The sequence below is a fragment of the Mercenaria mercenaria genome, chromosome 18 (genome assembly GCF_021730395.1).
Source record: "Mercenaria mercenaria strain notata chromosome 18, MADL_Memer_1, whole genome shotgun sequence".
NCBI classification, from domain to species: domain Eukaryota; kingdom Metazoa; phylum Mollusca; class Bivalvia; order Venerida; family Veneridae; genus Mercenaria; species Mercenaria mercenaria.
In genome coordinates this window covers 49,238,447-49,250,313 of record NC_069378.1, presented here as the reverse complement: position 1 = coordinate 49,250,313, position 11,867 = coordinate 49,238,447, and positions in this window count along the sequence as shown.

Sequence of the window (11,867 nt, the reverse complement as noted above, 5' to 3'; positions counted from 1 at the left end):
TCGGCCATACTTTTTTCTAACACACCTATTTCGACGCATCTTACCGTCCATTCTACAGATCTATAGAGGAGCCACTCTAATTTAAACATGTCGACACAGTTCAACTTTTTATACTTTTTGGTATTATCATTATTTTACTTTCAAAATGAAGTAGGCATGTTTTATAGTGTCTAAATTCGCACTGAAATGTCCACTAGAGACAGGAAGGTCTAATACGTATCAGTTGTTCCAGCTAGAGATAACTAATTTTCGAAATCAGACGTTTACACATGCACATAAGATAAAAAATCTATGTAGGCGATCTAGGGTTAAATTAAATTGCATGGTACTGAAATTTAAATATCTGGACAATTACTAAACTGTTATGCTCAAATGATTAGTTAATGATATATATCTTGAACAAAACGTCGTCTTTTTCAATAAGTGTCAATCATTTGTATATTGACCACGTACCTTTTGTGTCGTTAATTTGGACAACAGATACGTTACAACATCTATTCACTTCAAATACTCAGGTGTGTAATGCATGTTCCGGAACGACTATTGACAGTTTCAATGTTTAATGATATGATTATCAAAATAATATTTATTTATTACCGAAAAAAACATATTGTAGAAAATAAAATAAGATGATGTTCAACTGCCACCGTGTTTCAATTTCTTTTTAACAGATACGTTACAAAGTGTTTCATTCAGCATACATTTATATTGCATTTATCTAGAAATGTTACTGGACAGTGTAGTAGAACACGTGTTTAACTTTGTATCCGAGATAAAAGTATTTAACTTTTAGTCCAGATTTCACATTTTTCACTTGAGAAAACGTATTAAAACATATACGTTACAAACAACAGATACGTTATACGACTGTGCTATAAATGTGTAAAAATGTTTGAATTGTTTGAATAATCATCACCGTAACTTAAAGTTTAAGAAAAAAAGTTGATTACGGTTTTATTATTGATATCTGGAGTTAATAAGACATCATAAATAATGAATAAAACAGATACGTTACAATTTCTATGTTTATGTTAGATGTTCAAATTAAAATTCTTTTTATACAAAACATATACATTTTGGGTTATATTTCTTTATTTTCAAACAGAATCATATCAAAATGTATGAAATATAAAGCAAATGTAACGCCAATTAATTAATTTAAAAATGCGACAGATACGTTTATACGAAATGGGTAGACTATTTTCACCAAAAAGACTGTACTTTCGGATATATCTAAGAACCAACAGTTATATTGTTCATATAGTATGTTTCCCTCATCAATTCAAGTGCGTTAATCTACATAATGATATAGATCTTATTTCATAATCCAATATGAAGTGCGTTTTATGACAATTGATATTTGTGTAAATTAAATTTTTTTTTCCATACAATTTGATTTATCTTATCAATCATGATATATAAATAACTTCATTTCTTATTAAACTGTAAAGAGAATTTAGTCTGAACTGGTAAATAACGGACACAAATATTGTTATATGTTATATTAAAATAGTTTTTTGAATGAAAATTCGCAGTGTAACGTATCTGCCGCTGATTAACAGCTATCTTTGCAAAATCAATGAAATAACGAAAAATTGTCGATAGTTAACTAAAATATTTAATTTGTATACTCCAAAGGCATGAAACAACTAAATAAAAACAAATCTGATTATATTTGGGAACATCAGATGTGGGGACATTTTTAATGTCCAAGTTGCTCCTCTATCTGTAGAATGGACGTTACATGATACTTGTTACGAAGCTTTTGATTGGCTTAAATATTTGTGCAATCACTGTAAGTAATCTGCTACACCATAACTGTCATGGACGCTGCAATAAAACTTGACACAAAAGCAGATGCAAGTAGATAATCAATATAAGGCCAAATGATATAAATAAATCTGAAAAAATTTAAACATTCATGAACATAAGGGGCTAAGAACATAAATAATCACTCTGCTTTTTAATACACACTATCTGATATTTTTTCTTTCATTTTTCTGGACTGCAGTGTTTACAGAGGAATTGGGCACATTTTGTTTTTGATGAACCCAAGGTTCGCAGCTTACTTGACAAGAGAAATAAAATGAAGTGAGTAGAAATGATCGCATTGATATATAATGCTTACACCTTCCAAAACAGTGCATAAAATAGTGCGACTACATATGTCACATGGCAGTGGTGTGACCTTGATAGCACCAAAGTCGGCTGCAGACGACACGTACAACAACATTTCCAGTAACTTTTTAAATCTAAGCTTCCACAGGGACGTTTTTAAAATGCATGAAAATTTACATTAGTAGAAACATTAAAAATTATGTATAGGGTAAATGTAAGTTGATAAAAATCTTCAAATCCTGAACTTTCCAACATTTTTATCGGTAAAATTAACCATGATGTTTTCTGTCATGACACCGAGTAACTACGTCATCGGAAACCCCAAGTTAATCGAGAACGAGGTCAAAACAAAAATGGCGTCGAAATATGTGTGCGTAAAATTACGTGGTGCGACGATATATAAAAAAGCTCTAAATTTACTCTTTTTCGCTTCTTTCCGTGTCACGTTTCAAAACTTTATATTCTCACGCCTTCATTTTTAAGTGACATGCTATAGGAAAATGCAGATATAGACAAAATGTCACAAATGTAGTTGCAATCTGGTAAATACTGTCGTTGGTAATATGTAATTTTAAGCATCACTCGGACGTGCAATAATTTCTATCTTCTTCCCAGGTAAAACGCAAGATAGAAACCAGCAGGGTTTTGTCAATTTGGGGTGGAAATTGATATGGCCAAAGCATCAATGGTAAAAGTATGTTTTTTTCCAAACTATATATCTGAAAATCTCAATTCAGAGAATGAAAAGAAAACATGCTCATAACTTAACATGAAAATGCAGGCCTAAAAATATATTATATTGGTATTAAATTACCCTAATTAAAACTCGCTTAATTCTAACGCTGTTCAAAATTCATAAAAAGGTCACCAATTTCACTAGCCTCTAAAATTAAATGAAGAATATAGAAAATAATTTTAATTTGGATGTATTACGAAACATTTTCCCAAAATGTATACATTATAATATTAGTGTACTAAAAGACAGTGGAGTAATAAATGTCAGTTCTGTAAACATATTAGTGACGATCAACCTACCTTATTAGAGACATTGAAAAAAACTCAACAATGAAAATGCAAAAAATAATTGATACAAAGACCGAAAGTGTGCAAAAAAAAGTGATCTGCCGCGTCACGGGCTGCCACACTTTGATAATTAATTAAGCACATATAAACAACTGTTGCTTTTTACTCACAAGAAGCATAAACTAATATATATAAAAAAAATAAAGAAGAATAAGCCTTTCCAGTAACAATGTTAGTAAATGTGTACTTGTGGATTTTGACGGGAAGTCACAGTGAAGTTCAAGTTGGTCCAGATAAGCTGTTGTACGTAGCGGATAAATTGGAAGCGTTGTTTCCGAAGGTAACGATATACTTTGTACGAGAGGTGTTCAACTTATAATTGAACACTTGAAATTTAAATCTTTGATAAGCATGAACGACAATCTCATCAATTTACAGTACTATATCACATAGTAACACAAACGAACGCCATTTAACAACAAAGACGCGAAAACAGACACAAAGCATACAAGAAAAAGGAACACATGTAGGGTCCAGCCTTGGAATGGTCAATGGCAAAAACACTGTGGAGTTTAGGCTAGTTTACCGGCGCCAGACCTCACATCTATAACCATTTTTGACACGTTAACAGAAATGTGCCTTAAAGGGAATTCCTATAGTTTTCTATGCGCATCTTTCTGCGCAGCCGACACTTTCTATGGAAAACTGAACTGAAGTCAACATTTGTTGAAACATGTTACGGACAATCTTAAATATGAGGAATTTTGAATGAAATAACATTTTTGATAAGTTATATCAGTAATCAAATGTTGATACTGGTTTATGTTGTATTGACAAGTATCATGCCTGACAGGTATCTTGCTATTTTTGTGGTTGTGTTTTCACATCGCATTTTAGCACAAAGACTGTGTTGTTCATATAATGTAAGATAATTGACTTAGTACTGATAAGACAACATCATCTTTCAGATTATTTAGTATTCAATTATAGAAAGAATTAAGATTTTTTAAAACTTTTTTTTAACTTTTAGCAGACATACATGTAATCAATTTGGCCAGGTTCGCGCCATTTCCGTCCGAACAGGTGTTGTATTCTAGCGGTCTTAACATAAAATTTAGCCTGGTGACCCACACATTTTTAACCATTTTTATGCTCACAATACAATTATCTATACACAAGAAGAAAAAGAAAAAATTCTATGAAAGAATTTTTTCAAAATTTAAAAAAATATTCATCACTATGGGTATTTTTCATTGAAAAAAGTTCACAAAAGTAAATACGAAACAATATTTTTTTTTCATTTGTACCCATTATTGTAAGGATAGAGTATTACAAATATGACTATGATATCAAATAAGTATATAATAAAATCTGTAAAAAGAAAAAACCGTATTGTGCTGCCTGGATGTATATTTTGGTTGGTATTTATAAAAAAGCAGAAAATTATGAAAATGTTGAAAAATCGCTGGCAGTTTCAGCAACAGTGGGTGTGTTCAAAACAATTTTTCACAAAAACAAGCCTGGTGACCTATTGTTTTTATTTGTTCATTGTTTTCAGCACAAATTTTCCTATCATATATGTGAATTTAAAAAAATTCTATGAAAGGAAAAAAACTATAGGAAATCTCTTTAAGTCTATTTCCGACGGATTTCGCTATAATAATTGTGGTTCTCGACGTCCCTTGTGCAGGATTTGTTCCATTTCTCATCTTTGAATATGTATTTATCCGTCTTTTGATCCCGATATTCTAGTAGTTTTACCATCTCCGCCAAATCTGGGTTTTTATTCTGTCATCTCTTCTTTTGATGTTGCCTTGTTGCTCGGGCATCATGATGCAATACTTGAAAGGTAAGCAAAAGCTGACGATGTATACCCTTTGTCCCAGTGATCTACGTAGCCGTTTTGATGCCGTGCATTTAGGTGTGTGTCAAAAACAATTTCCCAAGATATATTTGATCCATTGTAGTATCTTTTTATTTACCCGTAATCTAAATAGTTTTTGAGGTGTTTTGCTTCTTGTTGTCTTTCCGCGTTGATTTCCCAAAATATCATTCGATTGTAGTACTTCTTGTTGTGTTTCCGCGACAAATTATCAGTTTGTTCGATCCTGGTCACGGCACCAGATCAATAGTGTAGCGTAGCCGCTCCTTTAAGCCCGCTGGATAAATAACTTAATACACTGTTTTTTGTTTCTATGTAGTTTATTTTCCGTCACCAACAGTATAACTGACAGAGCTTACAAAATTCCATCTAGCACAAATAAGCCTTTAAGCATTTCATAACTCTCTGTCTCCGTCTTCATTCCTTCTCAGGCTGTGCACAGTGCAAGGCCTTAGCCCTGGACTGCTTCCGAGCCACCACATGGTTTCTGTGTGAGCGGGCCTCCCCTTCAGCTTAGTCCGACAATACACATTTTGTCTCCATATTTATACAGACTGGTCAAATACATCATTTACATAAGGAAAATTAATGAATTCTGGTACAAACCCACAGTAATAAACAATAAAAATATTTCTCGTAAAATATAGATAAATTGTCACTCAAGTTATACCCAATGTCCATCATTTTACTGCAATATAACACTTATATGACCTAACTAATAACTTTAGATGCATTTTATGTGCACTTCGTGAGAAAAACAACACATTTTTCTATAGTGACGCACTTATTAATTAACCTAGATCCTAACTTGTTTAGTCTCGCCTTTTTGTAAGAAAAGTGTTTCTCAACTTATGAAAAGATATAAGGAGAGTGTGTTTTCTTTCAACAAAAAGAAATTATATCAATTCTTTACACCTTTTACTGTTTTATATAATTTACTCATAGCCTTGTGTTGTAAAAAGAGCTGCATGGGCGGTTCCCGCGTGGGTGGGGGGGGGGGCGGGGTGGGGCAGGGGTCAGAAGGGTCCCTTAGCATTTTCAAAGTTGAAAACTATTAAAGCTGCACTCTCACAGTTGAACAAAAAGTGAATGGGCGACTATGACTGAACGCGCTCCACGGATTACATATAGACATATATCAGCAAATTTACATGTAAACAACTAAATATTATCGTTACCTTCGAATGCATGGTTCTTATGTGAAAACAATCCCCATTGCGACCATCTAATTATGCGCAACAAATTCATGCATCGAATCGTACACTACATGTTGAAATGGATTGACCAGGTCAATGTCTTCTTGTCGTATTTACTCAACTGAAAGTGGTAACGCAGTTGGATTTAACAATTTATGTTAAATAACTAGCATAAATACTTACTTGACATTTTTGGCAGTATAAAACAACATAGTTCTTTCTCAAGATTTTAATTGTTTTTTTTTTTTGTTGTTGTTGTCTGGATTACCTGCCCCTTCACTGTCGATTGGTACTAAAATACATAGTACGACGGGGACCAGACTAGTCCCCACCAGGAATAGATGGACCAACTTATTTCCAGCCGAGCCCACGGCAGGCGTAATATTTACCTCCCCAGTCTAGACCGATACTGTCGGAATCAGTACCAAGTAAAGTAAATCACCCAGCACTGAACACTAGTCGGGATATCAGCCGCAACCGGGAATTGATCCGGGTCCGGGAATCGAACCCGGATCGCTGTCGTTGTAGTCTAAACTGCTAACTACTGACTCCCTGATTAAACAGGGGGATACGAAATATCAATAAGGTAGAATGGTCATGTCTTTGTGTCCGATCCTGGGGTTCCACACACTGATGACCAATATTTAAAACAGACATTGCAGCCAAAATGTTACAAGATGATCATTATATATTTTATGCTAACTGATGAAATTTTATCAGTGAGATATAATCTATATCACTCACTGCATATCACTCACTGTAAATGATATAGCTTTGCAGATCTACTTGTACATGTAATTTTGTGTGCACAACCACATTATAGTGATCTAAATTCTATCCAAGTTTCATAGTTCTAGGTCAAATTTATCAAAAGTTATGGTGCAGAAATTGCCATATTAATAGTACCCTATATAGTTAACACTAGAAACTTCTAAGGGCCATAACTCTGGTGTTACTTGGGCAATCTGAATGAAACTTGACGGCCCGCATAACCTCATAGTGGTGAACATGTATATGAAGTTTTATTTAAATGTTCCCAACCACTTCCTAGATATGGCTTCGGACGGACGGACGGACAACGCCAAAACTATATCCCTCCGACTTTCGTCGGGGGATAATAAATTACCAAGATATTTATATCACAAAGGGGATTATATCGCCATGAATGAAGATCTAAAGAAAATTAACTGGACTGCAATTGGAGACACGGGGGTTGAGATGTATTGCGGAAAATTTGCTGATAACATATCTCAAATAATTGATAAACATATTATTCCAAGACGCATTTCAAACCCAAATCATCGCAACCAATATGTAGACAGAGGTGCGGCTGAAGCAATAAAATTAAAGAGACAGAAATGGACAAAATATATGAACTGTAAAAACCAAAATATACTGAACAGCAAAAGAAACTATCCAGATGTATAACTGGTATATTTTGAAATAAGAAATTATTGTTTCAAATTTGAATTGTTTTTTCATACCAAAATTACACTTGAAGATCTTCACATGATAGATTTTTAAAAATCAATCAACCGTGATGTCAGTAGTCCCACAATAGCCGTTTGAAAGGCTATATCTTCTGCGCGTCAGTTGCATTGTAACATCCCAATTTGGCGCTCGTGCTAAATTTGATTCAGCCGTGCGGTGCAACCAACAATATTTTTTTTAACTTTATGCTGTTTTTCGAGTTAGCCAATTATCAATCTTTCCAATGACAATAAAATTTCACAAAGAAAGTTGTTAATTACAAGCGTACGTGAATTTCGTGCAAAACAGCTATTGTGGGACTAATGACTTCACGGTTGATTGATTTTTTTAAATTTTTCACGAGAAGTTCTTCAAGTATAATGTGATATGAAAAACACAAGTGATTTATAAATTAAAGTTTTTAAATAAAAAATACCCTAGTTATAAAACTGGATCGTTTCTTTTGCTGCTTAGTATAGATATAATGAATATAAACTAGCAAGAAATAAAGTGGTGTATGAGTTAAGGAGGTCTAAGTACGAATATGAGAAAAACATAGCATAAGACGTTGGCAATAACACAAAGATGTTCTGGAAATATGTTAGATCCAATACCAAAACTAGTGCCAAAGTAAATAGTATCATAACGGAAGATGAACAACTTATCAACAGACGACAAATAAATAGCAAATACATTAAATAACCACTTTATTAGTGTCTTTACCACTGAAAATACAAATGATATGCCAGTTATGGAAGAAAAAATACTTGATAATACACTGTCTGATATATATATAATAAATGTATGTATGATGACTGTAATTGAACCACTAAAAATGATAATTAATTCATCACTACAGGAAGGTAAACTACCAACCTCGTGGAAGACAGCCAATGTCTCTGCCATATTCAAATCGGGGTCAAGGATTAACCCAGAAAACTATCGTCCTATTAGCGTCACTTCTATTTGCTGTCGGGCTATGGGAACGCTGTTGTGGCGCACTTGGAAAACAATGGGATCCTTACCAAACAACAACATGGTTTTAGAAAAAATCATTCATGTACCACACAACTCTTGGAGTGCATTGAAGATTGGAGTAAAGCTATCGATGAAGAAAGGGAATGTAAATATAATTTACTTAGATTTCAAAACTGCGTTCGATAAAGTGCCTCACAAAAGACTTCGTATAAATGTTTGGAACTGTGGTATCAGAGGTAACATATACAAATGGATTGAAAATTTCTTGTGTGGTCGACAACAGAGAGTGATAGTGAACGTTCGGTAAAAGTTCTCCGTGGAAACCAGTAGAGAGTTCGGTACGACAAGGTAACTTGTGATTGGACCTGTCCTTTTTCTAATCCACATCAATGATCTTCCTGAGGCAATGACTTGTACGGTGAAGCTGTTTGCTGACGATACAAAACTATATTCGGTTAATGACGGTCTTGAAGATGAGAACGTGCTGCAAGATAACATTTTTAATGCATGTGAGTGGGCAAAGAAATGGCAGATGGTCTTCAATACCAAATAATGCTAGGTCTTAACAATTGCAAACGATCAAAGAGCAGAATTCTTCATGAAAGATGGTCAAAGTACAGTTACGAAAATCCAGCCGGTCTCTACAGAGGAAGATCTTGGTGTAACATTTGATAAAAATCTGAAATTTGATCATCACATCCATAACAAAGTGAAAATAGCCAACAGAAATTGAGGTTTGATCATGAAATCCTTCACATACATGTCTAGAGTTATGTTTATGAACTTGTATAAAGCACTCATACGGCCACATCTAGAGTATGCTTCCCTAGTCTGTTCCCCAAGACTAAAAAAGGATATTATCAGCATGGAAAATGTACAACAAGAATGGTGAAATCATTAGTGGGACATACTTACACCGAAAGACTACGTACCTTAGGTTTACCTACACTAGAGTACAGAAGTGTAAGCGTCGATATGATACAATTGTACAAAATCTTAAATAAAATAGATCATGTCGTAGAAAATAATGAAATGTTTATTCAAGTCGTCTCCAGAAATACTAGAGGTCATAATAAGAAATTATACAAAAAAAGGCCCGCACAGAAACTCGGTTAAAATGTTTCAGTCTCAGGGTGGTTGATACATGGAACAACCTACCAGATCATATGGTAAATGCACCCACTCTAAATTCCTTGAAGTCTATACTTTTCTCTATTTTATTATCACAGCAGCGTTGTTTGTGCCGTATGGCGGCCGTAAAAAGTCTCCCCGTACATTCAATCAGGGCTGTTATATTTCGATCTTCTCTGGTCGTTCAGCACGACTTTTATGTCGTGTTATTGGTACTGTTTAGTTTCTCAACATGACCATTTCGGCCTGGGTGGTTCCAATACTTCCGCTTTCATAGCCTTGGGTATTGCATAATCACCCATTGGATATGGTGCCTGCTTTTTAATTTTGTCTTTTGACAGTTCCTTTGATACGCAGGCTCCATAACCTCAGATCCCCTTCCTAAATTCCAGTTTGTTTAGTTCTGCCCATTGTTTTCTCGTTTGGGGCAAACCCTTTACTTTATCTGGGGACCAAACGCCGCTCTTCATGGAATTACACGCCTCAACACGTGTAGCATTGAAGGTTTCATGTTCATCGCCGTTTGAATACATCTGCTGATGTCTGTAAATTGCTTTTTGTACCTTAGCATGTGTAAATGTTGAGTTCTGCTTAATCCGGGGCTAGAGGGCGTGGACGGTAGCATGCATTTCCACTTCCGTCCATGAACAGGCTCAATCAAACCGAGCCTGCAACATTTTCGTTTTCGTTTTTGTCGTGTTGAGCGACCTGTGAAATTTCCACTTTTCTTTATTTTATTATCACAGCAGCGTTGTTTGTGCCGTGTGGCGGCCGTAAAAAGTCTCCCCGTACATTCAATCAGGGCTGTTATATTTCGATCTTCTCAGATCGTTCAGCACGACTTTTATGTCGTGTTATTGGTACTGTTAAGTTTCTCAACATGACCATTTCGGCCTGGCTGTTTCCAATATTCCCGCTTTCATAGCCTTGGGTATTGTATAATCACCCCTTGGATATGGTGCCTGCTTTTTAATTTTGTCTTTTGACAGTTCCTGTGATACGCAGGCTCCATAACCTCAGATCCCCTTCCTAAATTCCAGTTTGTTTAGTTCTGCCCATTGTTTTCTCGTTTGGGGCAAACCCTTTACTTTATCTGGGGACCAAACGCTGCTCTTCATGGAATTACACGCCTCAACACGTGTATCATTGAAGGTTTCATGTTCACCGCCGTTTGAATACATCTGCGGATGTCTCTAAATTGCTTTTTATACCTTTAGCATATGTAAATGTTGAGTTCTGCTTAACCCGGGGCTAGAGGGCGTGGACGGTAGCATGCATTTCCACTACCGTCCATGAACAGGCTCAATCAAACCGATTGGCAACATGTTCGTTTTCGTTTTTGTCATGTTGAGCGACCTGTGAAGTTTCCACTTTTCTCTATTTGAACAAGTTTTGGGTTATGGCAAAATAAATTTTCGCCTAACTGTTATATTTAAAGGGTTAAATTGGGTACTAAAAAGCCACAATGTAAGACAGTGTAAACAGTGTATATAGTTTTAAACTAGTACATGTATGAACAGTGTTGCTATAAGAAACATAAGACAGTGTGATGCAGTGTACATAGTTTTAAACTTTTGAGGACTGTGTTGCTACTGGAACAACTGATGGTATTAGACCCTCCTGGTTGCTATAATAACTATAATTATAATATAAATGAAAAAGATAACAAAATAGTATGAAATGATCTACATGTAATAATCAAAGCCTTGAAATGTCTGATGGTTGCGGGTTTTTGGTAGATTTATTTTCTGTTTAAATGCCAGTCTACGAATATACACGAATGAGAAACAAATACAAATTTAATGTGCCTAATATCTAAGATGAACTCTGTCTGACCTAGCTTGTGATGTAGCCATGGGCTGGAATGTCTTATCATTGATAGATCTTATATAATCTAAATGGTCAGTGCGAGTGGATACAGATTGAATAAGAACTGCTTGTTCATTGATAATTCATCCGCATTGTTCATGAATGGGACTATTTTGTGTAGCACATGGACATCCTTTGGATGTGATTCGGAATAGAAAGATGCTATATGATTGTCAGAAATACACTTGTAACTTTGGTAG